Below are 24,619 nucleotides of genomic sequence, written 5' to 3' on the forward strand. Positions count from 1 at the left end.
AAACCTGAAAACCTTGTTGTACAGCAAAGACTACTGCAGAGAGAGCCTGTGTGCGTATGTTTTAAATATGGTTTGGTGTTATGTGATGTTTACTATTGGGCATTGTCTTGTAGTAATTTTATGTTGTGAATCCTAACAAAATCTTTTTTTTTTCCTAATTGTGGGAGTGATAAGGATCATCGCCAAACTAAATTGTGCCCCAGTGGTTAAGAGTTTCGCTCTCAGATGACACATCTCCCTGATGTGCCAGTGACCATCTTGACTGCCCCTTCCAATGGCTCTGGGAGTGACAATAATAAAAGTTGTATGTACGATTATATCATTGATGTAGATATTATACAGCATTTCCAAGTGTTCAGAATTTTAACAGTTGAAGGTTGGCAACCCATCCTCTGTCTGTAATATTTTCATTGTTGAGAGAGCTGTTTCGGCCAAGGGATAATGGAAAATATGGGGTTTTTTTGTTTTTTTTCTGCATGGTTCAGGTGGGTGAACACCTAAATGTCTTTGTAACAAAAATAGGCTTCATCACATTTTTGTATTTAATTCTGTTTATGATGCACTCCTAAAAACAAGAAGCAGAGCAGTCCTTCAATGTGTGATTGATCCCTGCACTTAGCAAATTTTCTGTATATGCTGTACAAGGATTTAGCCAGGCATGGGAAACCTTTACAATACAAGGTTTTAAATAGGGTGTGATACTTGATCTAGCGCTCACTAATAGTGATAATGTCTCTAATGTTCAGGTAGGGGCTCACCCCAGCACCAGTGATCATCAGATGGTATGGTTCGATGTCACAAATAGGATACAGAGAAGACGCACGAAGACCCAAGTTTGAATTTCACAAATACGTAGTTTGTCAAAATGGGGATGTACCTGGAAGAAGAACTGGAAGACTGGGAGACAATGGGTGAGGTAGAACAGTGGGCCACATTAAAAGCACTTATTACAAAGGCAACAAATCTGTATGTTAGAAAAGGAAATTAGTGAGAGGAAAAGGAAACCAATCTAGTTCTCTAAGGAAATGGCTTAGAAAATAAAGGCAAAAAGAACATCAAGAAGTATAAAGGATCCCAAAAAAGGGAACAGGGGGAAGAATATCTGTTAAAACTGAGGGAAATGAAGAAAGAAATAAGGAAAGCAAAAGGTCAAGCGGAAGAAAGGATTGCCAAAGTGAGGTGCTAAAACATTTTTCAGATATAACAGAGAAAAAAGAGAAGCCAGAAGTGATATAGTGAAATTGAAAGGTGACTAGGAGCAATGTGTGGAAAGAAACAAAGAAATGGCAGAAATATTAAATAAATACTTCAGTTCGGTATTCACTAAAGAAGACCATGGAGAGAGACTGTTGCTGGTTTGCAAGACCGTAGCTGGGGATGGGATAGACCAAACTCTGTTTACAGAAGAGAACGTATGGAAAGGGCTAGACAAACTGAAAGTGGACAAGGCCATGGCGCCGGATAAGGTACATCCCAGGATACTAAGGGAGCTCAGAGATTTGCTGGCGGGTCCACTGAAGCACCTGTTCAATAGATCCCTGGAAACCATTGTGTGCCATGATATTATTGGAGAAGAGTAGAGGTGGTCCTTCATCACAAGAGTGGTAGCAGAGAGTAGGCTAGAAACTACAGGCCGGTTAGCCTCCTCTGGGTGGTGGGAAAATTAATGGAGACTGTTAAAGCAAAAGGTAGTGAACTATGTACAATCCGATGGGTTGCTGTACCCGAGACAGCATGGATTCACTAGGAGAAGGTCCTGTCAGACAGATCTGATTGATTTTTTTGATTGAATGACTAGAGAATTGGAACGAGGCTCAATGATATGTACTTGCATTTCAGCAAAGCTTTTGATACGTTGCCGCATAGGAAGCTTGTGAATAAAATGAGAAGTTTGGGAGTATGTGCAAAGATAGTGGTGTGGATTACAAACTGGTTGACTAATAGGAGACATTATGTACTGGTAAATGGAACATACTCTGAAGAGAGATCAGCGATAAGTGGAGTGCCACAGGGATCGGTATTGGTACCGGTTCTATTCAATTTTTTGTGAGCGACATTGCGAAAAGGATAGAAGGTGAAGTTTTTGTCTGTTTGTGGATGATACTATGATCTGCAACAGAGTAGACATGCCTGAAGAAGTAGAGAGAATGAAAAGTGATTTAAGAAAGCTTGAAGAGTTGTCGAAGATGTAGCAGCTAGGATTAAATGCCAGGAGGTATAGAGTCATGCATCTAGGATGCAGTAATCCAAAAGAGCTATATGTGATGGGGAGTTAAAGACTGATGTGCATGAACCAAAAGATCTTAGGTTGATACTGTTTGGGGGAAATGAAGATGGCAAAGCAATGTGACAAGGTGATAGATAAAGCCAAAAGAATACTGGGCTGCATAGAGAGAGGAATAACCAGGAGAGAAAAGGAAGTGATAATGCCCTTGTTCAGGTCCTTGGTGAGACCTCAACTGGAGTACTGTGTTCAGTTCTGGAGCCCATATCTCAAAAAGGATGGAGGCAGTCTAGAGAAGGGCAACCAAAATGGTGTAGGGTCTGTATCTGAAGACTTACGAGGAGAGACTGAAGGAGCTGAATATATATACCCTAGAAGAGAGGAAGTGCAGGGAATATATGATACAGACTTTCAGATACCTAAAAGTTTTTAATGATGCACGAACTTTGAACCTTTTCCGATGAAAAGAAAACAGAACTAGGGGTAAGGAAATGAAACTCCAGGGGGGACAACTCAGAGCCAGCATCAGGAAATATTTCATCATGGAGAGGGTGGTGGATGCTTGGCATGCCCTTCTGAAGGTAATGGAAAGACTAAAATGGTTTAAAGAATTCAGAGGCAAGGGATAAACCCTGTCTATCTCTAAAGTTAGAGAAACGGAAATGAAGAAAAAGTATGCAGGAGGTTAACTTGTTGATGTGGTGGTTACTACCCTTAGCAGAAGGCATGGAGAGTACTACACTTAACCAGTAAACCTTGATGTTTTTATTGCAACTGCAACATTGCTCCCAACTTACAGGCCGTTACAGTAAAGCATGCCTGGGCTGGCGTGCCATTTTACGTGATTTGGACATGCGTTTTTGATACACATCTATTACCCTTATACAGTAAGGGGTTTAGCATGTCGAAAACTAGTGTCCAACACTCCCGGAAACTAATAGCACTCATCACATGCAAATGCATGTTGATGAGGCTATTAGTTATTCGTCCAGGATCCTCATAGCTCCTCACTGGCCGTGACAGGTTTGGTTTCCCATCCTACACGACTTCTCAGTCCAGCAACCAATTCGCCTGGGCACAGATCCGACTCTAATAATGCAGAACAACGGACTGTTGCGTCATCCACTCCCTGTCTCTGACAGCATGGATGTTGAAAGGTTGATACTACAATCCCTTAACCTTTCCGACAATGTGTCCCAGGTCCTTGTAGCTTCACGAAAGCCCTTTACTAGGAAATCTTATTGTTCCAAATGGAAAAGATTCTCCTTGTGGTTCATGACAAAGGAAATAGATCTCTTTACCTACCCTACAACAAGATTCCTGGACTACCTCTGGTACCTTTCAGAGTGTGGTCTACAAACTTCCTCCATTCGAGTGCATGTCAGCGCCATAGCTGCTTACCACAAAGGTGTAGGAGATGCCCCAATCTCGGCGGAACCCCTTGTAGGGCGCTTTATGAGAGGCTTACTACATACAACTGAAGCCTCCACTGCATTCTCCGGTTCCTGCATGGGACATCAATGCTGTGCTAGCACGGCTCATGCAACCTCCGTTCAAGCCCCTGCACTCCTGCGAGCTACGTCATCTCACTTGGAAAGTGCTCTTTCTACTTTCTTTAACATAGGCTCGCAGAGTCAGTGAGCTCCAGGTGCTGGTAACATACCCACTTTATACAAAATTTCTTCAAGATTGTGTGGTACGCCGCACTCACCCTAAATTCTTGCCAAAAGTAGTTTCTGGTTTCCACTTGAATCAGTCCATAATACTGCCCGCATTTTTTCCAAAACCTCACTCACACCCAGGTGAGTGGGCCCTGCATTCCTTGGACTGTAAATATGCGCTCACTTTTTATTTGGACCGCACTACAGCCCATAGGAAGTCCACCCAACTTTTTATCTCCTTTGATAAAACCAAAGTAGGAGTTCCGGGGGGCAAGCAGACCCTGTCCACCTGGCTGGCGGACTTTATTACCTTCTGCTACCAACAAGCAGGCCTTCCACTACATGGATGCGTGAAAGTGCATTCAGTAAGAGCCATGGCAACATCAGTAGCACACCTCCGTTCTGTACAGATTGCTGACATCTGTAGAGCTGCCACATGGAGCTCTCTCCACACCTTTGCAGCTCATTATCTCGACAAGGCTGGCAGGCAGGATTCCATGTTTGGCCAGTCTGTCCTACGTAATTTATTTCTAGTTTAATAACCCAACTTCCTACCTGCGACCCACTGTGTAATTCAGGCTGCCCTCATACCCCACAGCACCCCTGTTGTTGTGCCGTTGCACATCGTTGGGGGTTGTTGGTTCACTCTGTTCGGGCATCCTATAGCTCGCTATTCACCCGTACGTGAGGACTACCATCCTGCTTGTCCTGGGAGAAAGTAGAGTTGCTTACCTGTAACAGGTGGTCTCCCAGGACAGCAGGATGTTAGTCCTCACGAAACCCACCCACCACCCCATGAAGTTGGGTTCGCTTACATTGTATTATTTTATTTTTCGCTCATACTTTTTGCTACAAACGAGACTGAAGGGGGACCCCTGCTGGATGCAGGGTTAGTGGCATGCTGGGCATGCTCAGTGTGCCAGTCAAAGTTTTAGAAACTTTGACAAAAGTGTACCGTGATAGTGCTCCATCGATGATGTCACCTTTATGTGAGGACTAATATCCTGCTGTCCTGGGAGAACGCCTGTTACAGGTAAGCAACTCTGCTTTATGGGGCGAGAAAATGGATGCCCCTATTGTGTGTCTGTTTTCCTCCTGGTCCCTAATGCTTTTGAGCACTAGGGATGCACAATTTTCCCTGGCATGTCCTTTTAACGCGGCTCCTCATTAAAATATAGCATCGCATGCCCAGGGAAGGTGGATTGCACGCGTGTTAGGAAAACGGGCGGTCAATATGAGTGCCTATTTTACCACGCGTTTTTATTGTATTGGCCTCAGAATGTGACTTCTAATGGTTTCTATTTGTGTATTTCAAGTTTGTGGTCCCTTATCTTCTATTTAATTGCAGGTATGTCTGCGTTCTGCATGTGTGACTGGCTTGTTCTGTTTTTTTCTAGTTAGGTGTATGCAAGGTATAATATTTGCAGCGCTGTCTTTTCATGTTTCTTCCTATTTGAATTAGCAGATTTCCTCTGTAAGTGCTATTTGTTTTAGCAGTGTGGCTGGCAGTAAAGGGAGTTTGTTGCTGTTACTGAGGTGACACTGGAATTTACATTTTTTTTTTTTCTTATGGCGAGTCTTAAGGGCAATGGTTCTCAACCTTTTTTTCTGTCGTGACACACCTGACAGATGGTTCTCACATGCGTGACACACTGAACACATGACCATCATAGGGCTAAATGTAAAAGTACAGTTTGCATCCACAGAAACCCCCCTGACCCACAATTATGGATGTAAAGCAGAATTATGACATTCCCCGTACAACTCACCGTACAAAAAATATATTCTGGTTCTGGTGTCATCTCAGTAACAACAACACAAACTCCAACTACCAAGCTCAATAGCCCTACTTATGAAAAGACAGCAGTTTATCACTAATGCATTTTCTCTTGAGAAAATACAACAAATAAGACTGATACAGTAAAATACCTCACCTCGGTCACATACACAGAACCGACCTAACATACTCCCAGGATCTGCAGTAATGAACATAATTCAAGTGCAACTGTGTGCGGATTAGTTTATGGAATGCACTCAAACAGTAACAACCCTACCTATGAAAAGGCAACACTACAAATATTAAATCAGGCCCTAAACACCAATACACCTCCTAATAGGAAAACAGAATTAGCCAAGCAGCTATTGATCCCATCACAGAAATAATAGTATAACTATACTAATAAGCAGAATAAATGTTTCACAACTATGAACAGAATAATATCCAATTTAAAAACTCATAAAAATTATTTAAAATTCTCCAAACACCAATAAAATATTTCAAAACAGCAAACATATCACATAATATTCAGTAATTAAAATGGCAGTCAATCAAGAAAAATAAACTTAAAAGGCCACCTTTACAAACCCCATCCAACAGCTCTCCTACTCCTCTTCCATGAAGGGCAGTAGTGGCTGAAGCTCTGTACTCATGGTCCTCTTCCTTAGTGCCAACGACCAGTCTCCAGGTCTCTCACACACACACACATACCAGACACACCCCTATGACCAGTTTCTGTCTTTCACACACCAATCATCTCCTGACCAATTTTTCTCTTACACACACACACACCAGTCACTTTCCTGAACAGTCTCTCATGTACACACCACACAGGCTTCCCACTCCCATGTTCTATCTTACATATACAGGCTTCTCACTCCCATGCTGTGTCTCACACACCCCCATGTTTCTCACTCCTTTGCTAGCTCTCTCCACATGCACAGGCTTTTCATTCCCACAATCACTTTCTCTCACACTCCAGTCATCTCCCTGACTAGTCACTTCCATTGTCTCTCCTATATACACACATCACCTCTCTGACCAGTATCTCTTAATCACACACATGTTCTCTCACACACTTTACATAGATGATCTCAATCAAATGCTCTCACTTACTCACAGGCTCTCAGTCACACATGCACACTCTCAATCACACATACATTCTCCCACTTACAGACAGACTGGCTGGCTGTCTCTCATTTCCTGTCTTCCCCCCCCCCCCAGCACAAATGGTAGCTGCAGCAGCCACCTCCTCTAGCCCCCGCAGACCAAGAAAGAAGAATCCCATCGGCCACAGGAGCCTAATTCTGCTGCTCCTGTGCCGATTTCTGGCTGCTTCTGATTTTGCTTCGGGCTCACGCTGCTGCTCGGGACTGCCGCTACTTTTTCGTGCAGCATGGCTCTTTATTCCCGCGCACCCCACTGCACATCACTTCCTGTTCCGGGCCAGGGTGAGGGCAGGTGCGGGGAAGAAGAAAAGGCCCAGCCGCAGTTGCCAGCCTCCTCTAACACTGCTGCCGTTCCCATCTGGGCGGCAACAGCAGCAGTGGAAGAATGCTGCCTCTTGCTCGGTGAAGGGGGAAGAGCAGCGGGAGACCGGTAGCACGCGACACACCTGCTGCTGTTTGGTGACACACTGGTTGAGAAGCGCTGCTTAAGGGGAAACATCCTAGTTGTTGGAGGAGTTTCTGTGGATGCAGAATTGTTTTTTTTCAGAACTCAGTGTACATGGTTTATATTGAAGTTATGTCCCATCCCGCATAGACCATGCGGCAACAGTGTGGAGCTCCACCCTTCTCCCACACAGTTTCTTAATGCATAGGATAATTTTTTTAACTCCCTACGCGGTAAGCTAATGATATGCTAATGCATCTAGAGTTTAAAAAAATTGTACATAGTCTGCAAAATGTGCAGTCAGCACAGCCCGAACATACATTTTGGGATGACATGTATTAAAGTGCGAGTTGGACTGAATGCACTTTATTGCCTCAGCCTGTTAAAGAGTTGCTGTGCCAGGGAAGGGAGGGAGTTTGAGACACACACAGAGGCTGCTAAAGCTGGGGACAGGGTGGGAGATAAGAGAGAGAGTGTTAGGGACAGGATAGATGAGTGCACAGTGTTTTAACATTGGTAAATACTTGAAGCCACTGAGTTTCAAAATATTTAAATAGTCACCAATGATGCATGACAGCTGTTGCAAACTATTTAGTTGGAAATGCATTGCTCCTTGAACTCTTAAGGCATTGTTTGTTTATAAGACTGTAACTAGCTTGACTCAGAAAACTATGCCTGGTGCCCTTCCATGCTAACTTTGGACCCTGCCAAAAAATCAGTTCTATCTACACCACTGGGAGAGAGGCAGAGGTACGTCTGGACATGAAAGGACAGGCTGAGCAAAAGGGAAAAGTGATGGGGGAGTGATGAGTCCTTGGGTTGAACACGGCTTGCTTGAGATAGAGGAATTATGAGTGCTGGAGTCGAGCAGGGATGGGGGGGAGGGGATGTCTTATCATCATTGTCCTGCAAATGTTTTCCTGGAGCCTGCTCATTTGAAATACCATAACCTTATACATCATCCCCAAACCAATGGGGCAGGTATGAAATAAAGGTGTGTAAAGTGCTGAAATCTTCCCCCCCCCCCCCCCCAAAGACTGCTTTGAAAGAAGAGAGCAAATAATTAGCTACTACCAGATTAACAGAAGCAAGGAGGGGAGACATAGCCTGAGTCACTAATAACCAACCAGCATCTGTTCTGGTATGTAGAAGGCAAGAGGACATGGAAGCAGGCGGTCATATTACCATATGCAAATATTGAATGTGCAAAGGACTCTGGGAAATGGCATATGTATCTGAAGTACAATTTATTTGCTTTTAGGACTCTTTAAATGATAGTAGCCATTTCTTTCATAGTGCACACAATTGTGAGTGATTATCTTGTTAAAATGAGTTGATTTTTAGCATGTGGTGGAATTACCTTCCCTATCTGTACAGTGCTGGCTGAAAGAGGACATGGCAGACTTTTTGAAAACAATTCATACTTACCTGGCAGGGGAGATACCATGATCAGGAAGGTGGTTCTCCCAGGGCGAGGCTCATCCATTGCACTTCGGATGTGCTGACCCCTGCGATTTCCCCAAATGCGGGAAACTCGACTGCATAATTTCTGGTAGTGGGGGACTGCGTTCGCGCTTTCCCCTGATGTTGCTGTTCAAAAGTAGAATTGTTTAGGATGACATACATTCTTATAAGGTATGGAAGGGCTGGATAAACTACCATGTTGGGAGGTCCATGATTAATGTGTGTGCTTAGGTTAACCTTACCGGACACTCCTGGGTTCCAATTGGATAGTTGTTCAGTTTCTGGTTGGCATATTTTATCAGAGCGGTTTCGGTTTCACAGCAAGGAAGTCACTAGGTGCTGGGTTTCCTTGTCTCTGCTTCTTTCAGTTGCATGTGACTGGGTTCAGCCACATGCTTGGGACCCCTTGCTGGGCTGTGGTGGGGGGCTAGGTTCATTTTGTGAATGTATTATTGTTAGGAGCTGAGGGAGAGGGGCCAGTAGACCTGGTTGCCCTTATGGAATCTTGCACTTTTCATATGGTGTGTTTTTTTTCACTCATTAACAGCTCAGTAGCATTTTATTTTCTCTATAGAAGCCAAAAACTAATTGGTGGCAATGATAGTATTTTCTTTTATATATATATATATATATATATATAAAACAGAAAAAAAATTATTCTGGCATTTCTTTAGCAAGCACTAAGTGGAAGATTTGCTATGATTCAAATCATTTTCAGTTCTTTGGTCAGATATTTCTCTGGAGAAATTGGCTTTCAAAGAGGGAGCAAAGTATTTGTGCTACAAAAAACCAATTGTTTCTAAATCTCAAAAAAGCTTCTGACTTTCTGCATCTCTGAAGTAGCAAAATGAAGAATAGATCTGAAAAAAGTTGTTTAATAAGAGCCATAGGATCAGACATACTGTAAAGAGAGCAAGAATGGGCCGAACCTGTATGAATTGATGCAAGAAGCAAAGAGGAAGGCGATCTATGGATGGCCATAGAGGATTTTTTTTAAGAGATGTGTCTTTTTTTAATTTTGTTGTATGTGATGTTGTTTTACTATAGCCCCTGAGGCAGCCACTAGATGTGTGGCGAAACTCGGCTGAGTCGGGTTTTTTATTTATAAAAAAAAAAAAAAGTCTCCACTACAATAAATATGTTCAAAGACATCTGGCATCTATTATTCTGAATTAATGAAATGCATGATTCATGGTTTTATGAAGGAATATGGTATGTTGTGCAAGTAGGTAAATATGGAACAAGTGAGATTTAATGTGAACTTTTAAAACGTGAATAACATTTGCAAGGAAAAATATATCTGGGTATGGCTAGCTTACAAACCTATGCTAGCCAGCTGGTGGCTTTCATTCTAGTTTTGTGCATCATGCCAGTTGGCCAAAGTAGTATACGTAATGATTAAAACAAAAGGGGGAAAAAAGGGGAGGGCAAATTACAAATAATAATAAAGGTTATGGGAAGCCAAACCAAGTAGTGGCTGGTACATTTATCCAGAGCCAGCCTAAACCCACCTTCCCATTGAATCTGCAGCCAGCAGGCTAGCAACAGCACATCTCCAGTTGGAGATGGGAGCTACACAGCCATTCAGGGCCAGCATGCAGCCCACCTCTATAGCCCTCCAACAAGTGAACCAATCAAATTCCAAATCATCTTTTCTTTCCATTGAGCTGTTGCGCATCACTTCTTCTTAACTCCCCCCTCCTGGGAGCTTACTGGCTTAGGTAACTGCCTCCCTAGAAGCTGTACAAGCACAAATATCCCAAAATGCAAGGGAATGATTCACCTGACCTCTCTTAAGTCTTCCATCCTGGCCAGCCTCCCAGACAATCTCACCTCCGACCTTTCCCCTTGATCTGTTGCTTTTATCTAGTAGACAGAAGGAAAAAGCTACTATGGGTGATCCATCCCCCCTATGCCACAGCAACAAATTTATGGCACCTGTCAGGGCACTCCAGCCCAGGGGGCTTTCTCTAAGTCAGGTATCTATAAGCTCCCGCATCACCCCTTTTACTCCATTCCCTAAGCCTTTTTCACATTTTATATGTTGGGTGGTAATAAGGTTGCAGCTGTATCATTTATACAGACAAGTTATATCCTAGGCTTGAACCAGTCCTCTGCTAACCTTAGCTTGCTGTTCAGTGCCAACTAGGCCAGAGCTAGCTTGCACCAACCTCCCCCTTGCCCTCGAGCCAGCAGGCCAATCAACTATACGTCTCCAGTCAGAGATAGTGGTTGGCAAGGCCATCCAGGGCCAGTGTGCACCCTGCCTCTGTAACCCTTGAACTAGTGGGTCATTCAATGGCAAATTATCTCTTCCTTCCATCGAGCTGTTGCACATCACTCCTTAAAGCTCCCGTGCCAGGAGGTTACTGGCTGGGGTATGTATGCCTTTATTTACGGCAATTTATAAGCTGCTCAATTACCAGACCACCGTTCTGGGCGGTTTACACATCACATAATAATACAGCCTTTAAACAGAATTTTTAAAACAACCACATACATATAGTACTTAAACATCACTCAAAGGCCTTGCGATGCAAATAAGCCTTTTACTGTTTGCGAAAAGCACAAAAATCCTGCAGCTTAATTTTCTCAGGGAGACCATTCCACAGCCTCACCTTAGCAACACTAGGAACCACTAACAAAGCAGAAGTCTGAGACCCAAAGGATCTATTAGGAGTGTACCTTGCCACCGCCTTCTTAAGGTAATCCTGGCCCTCCCCCTGATGGGCCCTAAAGGTCAAGGACAGCATTTTAAATGTGATTCTCTGTTCTTCTGGAAGCCAGTGCAAGGTCTCCAGTATGGGGGGAATATGAGCCCCCAAAGGCACCTCAGTCAGCAAAGGACAGCAGCATTCATTACTAATTGCAATGCCCTTTGATGACAATGCAGAAGATCCACATAAAGGGGCGGATTTTCAGAGCCCTGCTCGCGTAAATCCGCCCAAAACCGGGCGGATTTACGAGAGCAGGGCCCTGCGTGCCGGGAAGCCTATTTTACATAGGCCTCCCGGCGCGCGCAGAGCCCCGGGAGGCGTAAATCCCCCGACAAAGGTAGGATGGGGGTTTAGACAGGGCCGGGCGGGTGGGTTAGGGAGGGGAAGGTGAGGGGAGGGCAAAGGAAAGTTCCCTTCTAGGCCGCTCCGATTTCGGAGCGGCCTAGAAGGGAACGGGGGTAGGCTGCGCAGCTCGGCGCGCGCAGGCTATACGAAATCGATAGCCTTGCGCGCGCCGATCCAGGATTTTAGCCGATACGCGCGTATCTACTAAAATCCAGCGTACTTTTGCTTGAGTCTGATGCGCAAGCAAAAGTAGGCTGATCGCGCTTCTTTTAAAATCTACCCCTTAGGGAATTGCAATAATCCAATGTTGAAAAATAAATGCTTGTATTACCACCCTAAACTTCCTCCTGTCCAGAATATATTTTAGCAGTTGCAATTTATAAAAACCAACCCATACCACTGTTTGGAAGTGTTCCCAAAAAGAAAACCCATTATCAAACATTACTCCCAAATTTTTCACCTTAATTTGAACAGAAAAATCATGTCAAGAAGAGCCTTGGGGAATGCCAGTACCTTATAGAACAGAGGTTCTCGACCCCGTCTTTGGGCTACACTTAACCAGTCAGGTTTTCAGGATATCCACAATGCATATGCATGAAGTAGATTTGCATGCAATAGAGACAGTGCATGCAGATCTATCTCATGCATATTCATTGTGGATATCCTGAAAACCCGACTGGCTAGGTGTGTCCAGAGGACTGGGTTATGAGAACCCTTGTTCTACAGAGTAGGGGGCAGTGATTGCCACAATGGGGCAGAAAGGGGCAAAGAGCATCTGAGGGGAGGGGGAGGGAGAGGGGAAGCTTTCACATGAGGCCAACTAGGTAGCAGGGAAAAGGAGAAGACTGCAGATTACAGCAAAATAAATCTCTTCCTTGTAAGTGCTGACTCCCACCCATTAAGTCACGCTGGTACAGGGCTAAGCAGCAATGCCAGCATAGTCCAAGAATCTTTGGTTTAGACTGGCACTTTTGAACATGCCAACTTCTTTGTCTCATGGTACCAGCAAGTCACATGAGAATAATAGCAGATTTTTGGAGTTATGGGGCTGAAGTATAGTTAAAATGTTTAGAAGTGCTGCTCTTGTACTGGGCTGTAGCAAGGGAAATGCTGAATAAGGGAGTGGAGGCTGAAGGGTTAGTAAAAGAGGAAATGAAGGGGGGGGGGGGGCGGGTCTGTGATTTAGTGTGAGTGGTATCTTTAAGTACGGAATGAAGATGTTCTATAGCTTCAATAAGGAAACTGATCGGAGCTAGCGCAGCGTCACCAAACAGATCAAACAGGATATTTCAACATACAGCTCGATCCAGTAAAGTGTGCTCCGTCGGAGCGCACTGTCACCCTGCTCTGGACGCGTGTTTTCCCTTACCCCTTATTCAGTAAGGGGAGGAAAACACGCGGCCCGCCCGCGGCACCTAATAGCGCCCTCAACATGCAAATGCATGTTGATGGCCCTATTAGGTATTCCCTAGCGATCCAGTAAGTAAAATGTGCAGCCAAGCCACACATTTTACTCTAAGAAATTAGCGCCGCCCAAAGGTCGGCGCTAATTTCTTCCGGCGCCAGGGAAGTGCACAGAAAAGCAGTAAAAACTGCTTTTCTGTGCACCCTCCGACTTAATATCATAGCGATATTAAGTCGGAGGTCCCCAAAAGTAAAAAAAAAAAAAAAATTTTGAATTCGGCCCGCGGCTGTCGGTCCGAAAACCGGACGCTCAATTTTGCCGGCATCCGGTTTCCGAGCCCGTGGCTGTCAGCGGGCTCGAGAACCGACGCCGGCAAAATTGAGCGTCCACTGTCAAACCCGCTGACAGCCGCCGCTCCAGGCCAAAAGGAGGCGCTAGGGACGCGCTAGTGTCCCTAGCGCCTCCTTTTCCCCGTTTGCACCGCGTCGCCTCATTTAAATACTGGATAGCGCGCACCGGCGAGGGGCCGGTGCGCGCGCCGGGAGAGCGGGCGTTCGTCCGCTCTCCCGCGGACTTTACTGGATCGAGCTGATTATTTGTTATTTCTCTTTTCTTTAACTTAACTTTATCTCTTTTCTTCCAGCTACCTAAGCTTCCAAGTTCACGGTCCTCGTTTAATGTAACTTTGTCTCTTCCTTTACCTAATTATTTTTATCCCTGTTCGATGTAAACCGTCCTGATATGGTATTTAACCATGAAGGTCGGTATAGAAAAATGTTAAATAAATAAATAAATAAATAATTTACTTATATTTTGAACAGTTGTGGCATTCAGGACTGCAGTGAATGCAAACCGGTTTTCGGTTCCGACTTTGACATTCACTGCAGACCTATATATATATATTCACTGCAGTCCTGAATGCCACAACTGTTCAAAATATAAGTAAATTATGTTGAAATATCCTGTTTTGATCTGTTCGGCGACGCTGCGCTAGCTCCGATCAGTTTCCTTATTGAAGCTATAGAACATCTTCGTTCCGTACTTAAAGACAGTATTATTATATTTATACAAAATCCACCCACACTATTAATATACCATCTATATACGAGGATACATTTTTTCTTTTCCCAAAAATATTTTATTCATCAAATTCAACTGCACATCCACATATTTAAAATCACATCACATTGTATCCCAAATACAAAATATCAAAAGATATTATATTTACATATATTGCAAGATATATATATATATAATTTTTTTTTTTTTTTTTTTTAAATAAATGAAGGCAGTTATATATCATACCTCACAAATTCTAGAAAGAAGCTCTTTGACAGGATGCAAGTAGTATGCAAAGTACTAACAGTGGCTAATTACTACAGTGCAGACAAAATATATCACATAAATGGTTTCTAATTCCAAGGCTGAATGAGCGTCTATCTGTAGTTTTGTTATGATTTAAAAGATAAAGAGCATTATTAACTTTTCTAACTTTCACATTTCTCAAGATGTTTAATATACTTTTTGATCTTAACCAACCTTACACCATGTGTTCACACAGTGGCACGCAGTCAGTGAATTCCCAATCCTGACGGACATTTTTTTTTTTTTTCAAGTCCTTAACCCCCACAGCGGGCAACAGAAATTGTGTATAAGTAAACGTCATCTCTTGCTGCCATGGGACTGATCTTGCAGCTTATTGCCCCATGGCAACGAGTTCACATTGCATCAGCATAACTGCCACGGACCATGCCGCCCACGAAGAACCTGTGATCTGTCAGGCTTCCGCCGCAGAGCCCATCCTGCGGTGAACGAAGAAAAGAGATACAATCTGGTGGCTCCCAGCGGAGCCTATTCCATAGGCAGCTGAAGACTAGTCCCGGCAGGCCACTGCAGGGCAGCTGATTAATGGAGGACCTGCAACCTGGCAGCATGGTGAAGTGAGGGGGAGTACCTGAACCTGAGTGAATGAGAGAGAACACGAGTGTGTCTGAGACCGAGCAAGCCACTGAATGTGAGAGGTGTGTGTGTGGAGAGCCACTGAATGTGAAAGTGCCTGAAGTATGCATGTGTGTGAGGGAGAAAGAGCCACTTAGTGTAAGAGAATATCTGTGTGTGTAAGAGTGGCTTTGTGTGTGAGGGAGAGAGACTGAGTGTGAGACACTGCCTGTATGTATGTGAGGGACAGAGAGCCACTGAGTATGTGTATGTGAGATAAGAGTGTGTGTGTATGGAGGAGAGAAAGAGGATAAAGTTTGTATCAAAAGATCCCTGGTATGGAGAGTAGAGGATTTTTTTTATCCCTATTAGTTTTAATTGTTGGATGATTGATATATCTGTTGTTTTTACACTTTTTATTAATATAATATTTGTAGTGGTACTCTTTCCTGGGTAGGGTTGTTGCTATTTGAGTCCTGGGAGTTAGGGTTGTATTGATATGACAGACTAACTGTATTCTTGGCAGGCTGTGATGGCTTTTATTGGACCTATGTGAGTATCGCAAAATACAGTATGTGAGGTATTGAGACAATATAGGACCTGTCTTTAGATGTGAAATTCTCTAATCTGACATCGCAAAAAGGGGTCTATGTGTAAATTTAAAAGCTCTTGTACAATATTTTTAGGTAAAGGTATTTATTTTGCAGGTATGTACATATAAAACCAAGGGTCCATCAAGCTCAGTATCCGGTTTCCAACAGTGGCCAATCCAAGTCACAAGTACCTGGCAAATACCCAAACATTAGATAGATCACAAGCTACTATTGCTTATTAATTACCGTCATAGCAGTTTTTTGGATTTATCCTCTAGGAACTTATCCAAATCTTTTTTAAGCCCAGTTACACTAACTGCTGTAACCACATCCTCTGGCAATGAAGACATTTCCTTGATTTAAATGAGCTATTTGCCAACTTGGTCCTTCTATTATCTGAGAGAGTAAATAACCGATTTACATTAACTTGTTCAAGTCCTTTCATGATTTTAAGCGCCTCTATCTCTCCTCAGTCATCTCTTTCCAAACTGAACAGCCTTAACTTCTTTAGCCTTTCCTCATAGGGGAGCTGTTCCATGCCCCTTATCATTTTGGTCACCCTTCTCTGAACTTTCTCCAGTGCAACTATATACTTTTTGAGACGAGACAGCCAGAATTGTACACAGTATTCAAGGTGCAGTCTCACAAAGGAGCAATACAGAGGCATTTTGACATCCTCTGTTTTATTTTCCATTCCCTTCTTAATAATTCCTAACATTGTTTGTTTGTTTTTTTGATCACCACAGCACACTGGGCCGACAATTTCAATGTATTATCCATTTATGATGCCTAGATCTCTTTCCTGGGTGGTAACTCCTAAGGTAGAACCTAATATTATTAACTACAGCAAGGGTTATTTTTCCCTATATGCATCACTTTGCACTTGTCCACGTTAAATTTCATCTGCCATTTGGAAGCCCAATTTTCCAGTCTCGCAAGATCCTCCTGCAAGTCATCCTTATCCACTTGAGATCTAACTACATAATTTTGTGTTGTCCGCAAATTTGATCACCTCACTCGTTGTACCCTTTTCCAGATCATTTATAAATATATTAAAAAGTACTGGTCCAAGTACAGATCCCCGAGGCACTCCACTGTTTACCTTTTTCCACTGTAAAAATTGACCATTTAAACCTATTGGGGCGGATTTTAAGAGCCCTGCTCGCGTAAATCCGCCCGGATTTACGCGAGCAGGGCCCTGCGCGCCGGTAAGCCTATTTTACATAGGCCTACCGGCGCGCGCAGACCCCGGGACTCGCGTACGTCCCGGGTTTTCGGAGGGGGGCGTGTCGGGGGCGTGTCGGGGGGCGGGCCCGGTCGTCGCGGCGTTTCGGGGGCGTGTCGGGAGCGTTTTGGGGCGGGTACGGAGGCGTGGCTACGGCCCGGGGCGGTCCGGGGGCGTGGCCGCGCCCTCCGTACCCGCCCCCAGGTCGCGGCCCGGCGCGCAGGAGGCCCGCTGGCGCGCGGGGATTTACGTCTCCCTCCGGGAGGCGTAAATCCCCTGACAAAGGTAAGGGGGGGGTTTAGACAGGGCCGGGCGGGTGGGTTAGGTAGGGGAAGGGAGGGGAAGGTGAGGGGAGGGCAAAGGAAAGTTCCCTCCGAGGCCGCTCCGATTTCGGAGCGGCCTTGGAGGGAACGGGTTAGGCAGCGCGGCTCGGCGCGCGCCGGCTATACAAAATCAATAGCCTTGCGCGCGCCGATCCAGGGATTTTAGTGGATACGCGCGGCTCCGCGCGTATCTACTAAAATCCAGCGTACTTTTGCTTGAGTCTGATGCGCAAGCAAAAGTAGGCTGATCGCGCTTCTTTTAAAATCTACCCCATTCTGTTTCCTGTCTTTTAACCAGATTCTAATCCACAAAAGGACATCACCCATGACTTTTTAGTTTTCTTAGAAGCCTCTCATGCGGGACTTTGTCAAACGCCTTTTGAAAATCCAAATACACCACATCTACCAGTTCACCTTTGTCCATGTGTTTATTCACCCCTTCAAAAAAATGTAGAAAATTAGTGAGGCAAGACTTCCCTTGGGCAAATTCATGCTGGCTGTGTCCCATCAAACCATATCTATCTAAATGTTTTATGATTTTATTCTTTATAACAATTTCCACGATTTTTCCCGGCACTGAAGTCAGGTTCACCAGTTTATAGTTTCCTGCATCACCCCTGGATCCCTTTTTAAATATCGGGGTTACCTTGGCCATCTTCCAGTCTTCAGGTACATCGATTGATTTTAATGATAGGTTACAAACTTTTACTGATAAGTCTGAAATTTCATTTTTTAGTTCTTTCAGAACCTTGAGGTGTATACCATCTGATCCAGGTGATTTACTATTCTTCAGTTTGTCAATCGGGCCTACCACATCTTCCAGGTTCACTGTGATTTGGTTCAGTTTTTCTGAAACATCACCCATGAAAACCTTCTCCAGAACGGGTATCCCTTCAATATCCTCTTCAGTAAACACTGAAGCAAAGAAATCGTTTAATCTTTCTGCGGTGGCCTTATCTTCTCTAAGTGCCCCTTTAACCCCTTGATCCCAGCAGTCCAACTGACTCCCTTTCAGGCTTTCTGCTTCGGACATATTTTAAAAAGTTTTTATTGTGAGTTTTTGCTTCAATGGCCAACTTCTTTTCAAATTTTCTCTTTGCCTATCTTATCAATGTCTTACATTTAACTTGCCAATGCTTATGCTTTATCCTGTTTTCTTCTGATTGATCCTTCCAATATTTGAATGAAGATCTTTGGCTAAAATAGCCATTTTCACCTCGCCTTTTAACCATGCCTGTAATCGTTTTGCCTTCCTTCCATATTTTTCAATGCATGAAATACGCCTGGTCTGTGCTTCTAGGATGGTATTTTTTAACAATGTCCATGCCTCTTGCACACTTTTTAACCTTTGTAGCTGCTCCTTTCAGTTTTTCCTAACTATTTTTCTCATTTGTCAAAGTTTCCCTTTTGAAAATTTAGCGCTAGAGCCGTGGATTTACATACTGTCCCCCTTCGTGTCATTAATTCAAATTTTTTCATATTATGATCACTATTACTAAGCAGCCCCACCATCGTTGCCTCTCTCACCAAATCCTGTGCTTCACTGAGAATTAAATCTAAAATTGCTCCCTCTCTCGTTGGCTCCTGAACCAATTGTTCCATAAAACTGTCTTTTATTCCATCCAGTAACTTTATCTCTCTAGCATGCCCTGATGTTTCACTTACCCAGTCAATATTGGGGTAATTGAAATCTCCCATTACTGCACTACCAGTTTGGTTAGCTTCCCTAATTTCTCTTAGAATTTCACTGTCCGTCTCACCATTCCAGGTGGACGGTAGTATACCCCTATCACTATACTCTTCCCCAAAACACAAGGAATTTCAACCAATAAAGATTAGATTGTGCATTTAGTCTCTTGCGGTATCTTTATCCTCTTGGATTCTATGCCATCCTGGACATAAAGTGCCACCCCACCAACAAGTTGCTCCTCTCTATGATTGTGATATAATTTGTACCCCGGTGTAGCACTATCCCATTGATTTACCTTTTTCCACCAGGTCTCTGAGAGGCCAATTAAGTCTGTCATCATTCACTGCTATACACTCTAATTCTCCCATCTTACTTCTTAGACGTCTGGCATTAGCATACAAACATTTCAAAGTGAGTTTTTTGTTTGTATTTACATTCTGCTTTTCAGTTGACAGGGATAAATTGGAATCTTTTAGCTCAATAATATAGGCAGCCAGGACCACCTTTTTCCTCCGCCAACGCCCTTTACAATCTTTAACCACTCAAACATTACAGGACAACTTTTGGAATCAACAAGGCCGCAGCTTTATTAACAATCAGTCATGCCTGAGCCAAAATGTACATCATTTCCCCCCACCCCCCCACCCCATTGCTTTGATAGTGACCATCGGCCTCACCCCAGCAAGATGATCTATTGCTAGGTCACCTGCCTAGCCATTCCATCGGTGAAATCATTTGACCACCGCCCAGCAAGGAGTATCGCAGGGACAGCTGTATGATCAATCAGCACAAGCTGCACCCCCCCCCCCCCAAGTAGGCTCGGGCATTCCACCCCCCAAGCTGCAACAAAACTTCCCCCATGAACCAACAACAGTAATAAATCGGGCGGGAGGGAATGAAGAGCGGCAGAAAAAACGGCAGACTGCGGAGAGAGGAGGAGGAGGAGGTAGCTACCCGCTCGAACCTAACTCCTCCCATATGTGCCTACAAAACTAGCCGCGGCCCAATGAGTGCTGCAACCGTGGCAACTTCAAAAAGACACGCGCAGTTCCTATGGGAACCTGGCCATGAACGCGCGTGACACGGCGCTGTGTCCATGACCCTTCCCCCCTCTTGTCGCAGCGCTTGCTCCGGAAAGGGCCTAGCACCACATTACACTGAGCATGCGTGCACGGAGCTCGCCTGCTCTTCCAGTAAGTTTTTAATTATAGGCACTTGGACTACTTTTCTTATTATTGGAACCTCTCTGTTGGGATGCTCTAACTCTAATGCTTCATTAGTATCCTTCGAAGATACCTCCCTCCGAACCATGCACTGCTGAGTGACTGTCGGCTTTCCCCTTTGTTCTAGTTTAAAAGCTGCTGTCTCCTTTTTAGGCAGTCTGGCTTCTGTTTACCTGATCAGGTTTTAAGGCCTGATGTAATATTTGCATTGTTGCCTTTTTTATCCGTAAGGTTTTTACTGTTTGAATACTGGCAGTTAGTGCTCTTTCGGTATGGGAGATTTTCTGTATTCTAATTGTTTATTTGTGGCTTTCTGAGGGCCAAGTCCCCAAACAATGCATATTACAAAATGCGTAAGGCCATATAGGTTTCAACTGAATATGTTGGGGAAAAGGGACAAAGGGCATGAGACTAGTCAAGGCTTGGAGAGGAGGATGTAAGAGGGTCAAGGGAACAGAGAGAGCAAGATTGTTGGGGCCTGGGGAGTTGGCAGTGGCGTAGCTAGACAATTTGGCGCCCGGGGCAAGAGACTTCTTCGGCGCCCCCTCCCTCCATCAATGATTTGCATTGAAATCTGTGCTATTTTTCTGCAGAGCCAGGCGTTTTGGCGCCCCCTTAGACCCGGCACATATGCTCAGTGTGCATGGAGTTTATACAGTGTCTAATTAGCATACATGGCTGTTATTACATCCCGTACTTCCACAAGTTTTTGCAGGATGCGCACAAAACAAATCCACGCAGAAAAATCAGCAGTCTTATTACATTGGCCTGTCAGATAGCAGCATCACCCCGCCCCCATTAGACCTTCTGAAAGATAAGAGAAACACGATAGTGGTGCATGTGATCACCGTGGAAGTCTCCAAGATCCCAGTCCAGCTCAGTTCACAGATATACTGATTTCCCCGCTGCCGGCGGCTAACACACAACATTCAGTGTCTGACCTGCACTCAGTACGCGGTACTGCAGGGGCCCTCCACGGCCACACGCCTTCTTCCTGTACCACCCCCCTTTCCTTTTGGCCGCTGCAAAGAGGAGTGCAGTTCTGCAACAACGCTGCTGGACTCCTCTCGTTTGACTAACAGGGAAAGCTCCCAAAAGAAAGGCGGCGCCACCACTGCCTCAGTCAAAACAGAAACCAAGCTCGAATGAGCTTCCTCCCGCCGCAGTCTACTCCAAGCAAGTCCACTCGCCGTCTCCCGGGAAACACCTCTGACTGCCGGCCGGCTCCGCCAATCAGAGGGCAGCAGCAGCAGCGAAGACAGATGAGAGACTGCCGCCAATAGGGGACACGCGCGAGCGAGGTTGGGGAGGCTTCGCGGCCAGTTTTTCCCGGCTACAGTCTGCGCGTGCCGGCAACGGGAACGATTGGGGTTCCTTCCAGTTGTGCGCGACGAGCTATGGTAAACTGCTGCCACGAGGCGGTGCGCGTGGGAATGGAAAAAGTTGGTCGGAGAGCGTAACAGGAGCTTTGTGATTCCTAGAGCGTATCCCTCACGCGTTTTGGCACCCCCTTAGACCCGGCGCCCGGGGCGGCCGCCCATCCCTCGCTATGCCACTGGGAGTTGGGGGTGGGGGCAGAGTTGGAAGTGGGACTTGAGGGAGTGAGTCTGAATGCTACTGTGTTCACAGTTCAGTCATTTCACCTCTAAGAGCTTTCATTAGGTTTACATGTGACAGAAATCATAGTTGAGGTTTTATTAGATTTACACGTGACAGAAATCATAGTTGTGGCTGTTATAAGTCAGAAAGTTTGGACTTTTCCTGGCCATCGCATCCTGCAAAGCTGCGAGCTGAAAAGGAAGAATTTCCTATAGAACCCTTCAGTGACTTTCAAAGAGCAGAACTTCCCCTCCCCTGCACAGTGGTGAGACGCTTCCTCATCTCCATGCATAAAAGTAACCATTAAACCCATGTGCCTGACATGAAATAAAGTGTAAACTGCCCAGAAAGGTATGCTTTTCAACATTAAACTCGTTTTTCATAAACAGGACAGAAAATAATTATCTTATTATCAGCTAAAACTCAAATCCCAGATGAATGAGGGCAGAGAGCTAGCATAAGCCAGTTCTCATACAAAGAACTGAACAGGAGTCATCTTACAGGCACGTCACTATATGCAAATATTGAATGTGCAAAGGTTTCTGGGAAATGGCGTACAGTAGATGGGTACAATTTTGTTGTTGTTAGGGCTCTTGAAATTATAATAACCACTTATTTTCTAGTGCACACAAATGTGAGTGGTGTACTTGTTTGAATAAGTTTATTTTTATCAGACTGTGGGATTACTTCCCCTGTGTGTACAGTGCTGGCTAAAAGAGGACATGGCATACTTTTCTAGAATGTCTCATACTTACCTGGCAGGGGAGATACCATGATCAGGAAGGTGGTTCTCCCAGGGTGAGGCTCATCCATTGCACTTCGGATGTGCTGACCCCTGCGATTTCCCCAAATGCGGGAAACTCGACTGCATAATTTCTGGTAGTGGGGGACTGCGTTCGCGCTTTCCCCTGACAAATGTGTTTAAAAAAAGATGTATTTAGTTCATGTTGTGCTTTATTTTGGAATGGCTGTGCAGGGGTGGTGCCTCTTTTCTCTGTGCAGGTGGCTATTTTCTCCCTTTCAATTTATGTTTTGTGGATTGTTGTCAGGTTTGGTAGAGTATCACAGCCATGACTAATACCAGGGTGGGAGACTGGATGACTCATTGTGCTGGGGTGTAGCAGATGCGGGGTGGGGAGAGAATAATTGTTCTTGTTGAATGTTATGGATAAAGCTGCAGTCTTGTTTAAATTCCAGTCTAGAAAAGTATGCCATGTCCTCTTTTAGCCAGCACTGTACACACAGGGGAAGTAATCCCACAGTCTGATAAAAATAAACTTATTCAAACAAGTACACCACTCACATTTGTGTGCACTAGAAAATAAGTGGTTATTATAATTTCAAGAGCCCTAACAACAACAAAATTGTTGATGAGTGTTGATATTGATAATATGAGCCTGTGAGGAGCCGAGGGGTTGCACAATTAGAAGGTCCTTGTAAACATTTTACAAGTGTTGCTAAAGGCATTCAACACAGCAAGAAGAAAAAAAATGCAAAAGCAGCTCTTCTCAAATTATATTTCTGGTCTGGTGGCAGGATACAATGTTTTGCTGCTGTAACTGTTGTTTCCCAAGGAAATCAGATTTGGAAAATGTGCATCTCCACTCAACTGCAAGCAAGCCCACTTACCTTCCTATATCTGATTCTAAGCTTCATCTTACCCTTGCAGTCCAGTCCATACAAATGTGCCAGATCCTCACACTCTACTCTCCTCAACTTTGATTGATACTACTACCCTAATTGGGCTTATAAGGGATTGCACAGCTGAAGAGACAACCCTTTACCTCTTCTAGGAATTCCCTTTTGCAGAGGATTTCTGAAGGCTATGGATGACAAATTTAGAAACCGCACCCAAAAGAAATACATAAACCACCTGTGAATGTTCTATGGATTGTTTCCAAAAACACACATCAAGGGGAAATTATCCAAAATGCAGCTGCCAGGAGGTGATCTTATTTCAACTGCGACTGTAGAAGCAGTTTGTCAAGGGGTGGGGGGCAGGTAAGTTTTCTTGATCAGGAGGGTAGCTCCTGGCCATTTTAGGGTTCAGGGCTTGCCAATGCCAGTACTGCCTCTCAGAGGCCATGTCAGATTGTAGTTGTCATTGCTTGGGCTGTGGGAGCTGGCACATTTGTAGTGCAGCTGGTTCTTACTATAATGGGAAGGAGTCTGTGGACCTGGAGTTAATCAGGGCTGTCAACTGGGCTTCTAGCTGGGTCCTTGGAGATGGGCACAGCTGCCATGCTGGAGGTCCACATGGCAATGCACATTAGCCCTTCCTCCCTTTCTGAAGTGTGTGCACGAGCGATAACAGCCACCACTTTAAATTTTGCCTTCAATCGGTTCCTACCCATGCTGCCCTCTGTGGGCCACCAGTGTTAACCCCAGTGATGAGGATTATTGCAGATTCCCTTCAGGCCCTCTGTCTCTCTACTCCAGTGGTTTTTTCTTGTGAAATTTTCCAGTTTTTGCACCAGGCCTTCTGTGCTATACAGGAGCCTGGAAAGGGGTCAAGGACCTGCCGCAAGCATCTCCATATCAAGTGGTAAAAGTATCACAGGGTGGATTCTGAGATGGACTGCGCAGGCGAAGTTTCTTTAAAAGCTCCCCCAGGGTCCCAGAGTGCAGGAAGACCCAGATGCAGGAAAGCTATCATCGGAAGATGTGGATGACAGTCATCCACTTATTCCATAAGGACAAAATTGCTACTCTTATATCACAGATGGTTATTTCTCTCAGAACGTCAGATGCCAAGGCTCTGATGTCTGATCCTTATCTAAAGGCTGGTGGCAAGTCTTCAGAGGTTTCTCCTATCTGTTCT

The 24,619-nt window shown here is 44.6% G+C and overlaps 1 protein-coding gene and 2 non-coding genes across 13 annotated transcripts in view; all 3 read left to right on the forward strand.

Annotated features, from left to right (window-relative positions):
* Nucleotides 1-24,619, forward strand: part of SLC38A9 (solute carrier family 38 member 9) — a 218,863-nt gene that overhangs the window by 21,803 nt on the left and 172,441 nt on the right. The gene's annotated exons all lie outside the window — the stretch shown is intronic.
* Nucleotides 8,697-8,860, forward strand: LOC115082735. The gene has a single exon (XR_003854240.1). It is a non-coding gene; the product is annotated as a U1 spliceosomal RNA (small nuclear RNA).
* LOC115082733 lies at nucleotides 22,546-22,709 on the forward strand. Its single transcript, XR_003854238.1, has one exon. It is a non-coding gene; the product is annotated as a U1 spliceosomal RNA (small nuclear RNA).

The sequence above is a fragment of the Rhinatrema bivittatum genome, chromosome 1 (genome assembly GCF_901001135.1).
Source record: "Rhinatrema bivittatum chromosome 1, aRhiBiv1.1, whole genome shotgun sequence".
In the NCBI taxonomy this organism is placed as follows: Eukaryota; Metazoa; Chordata; class Amphibia; order Gymnophiona; family Rhinatrematidae; genus Rhinatrema; species Rhinatrema bivittatum.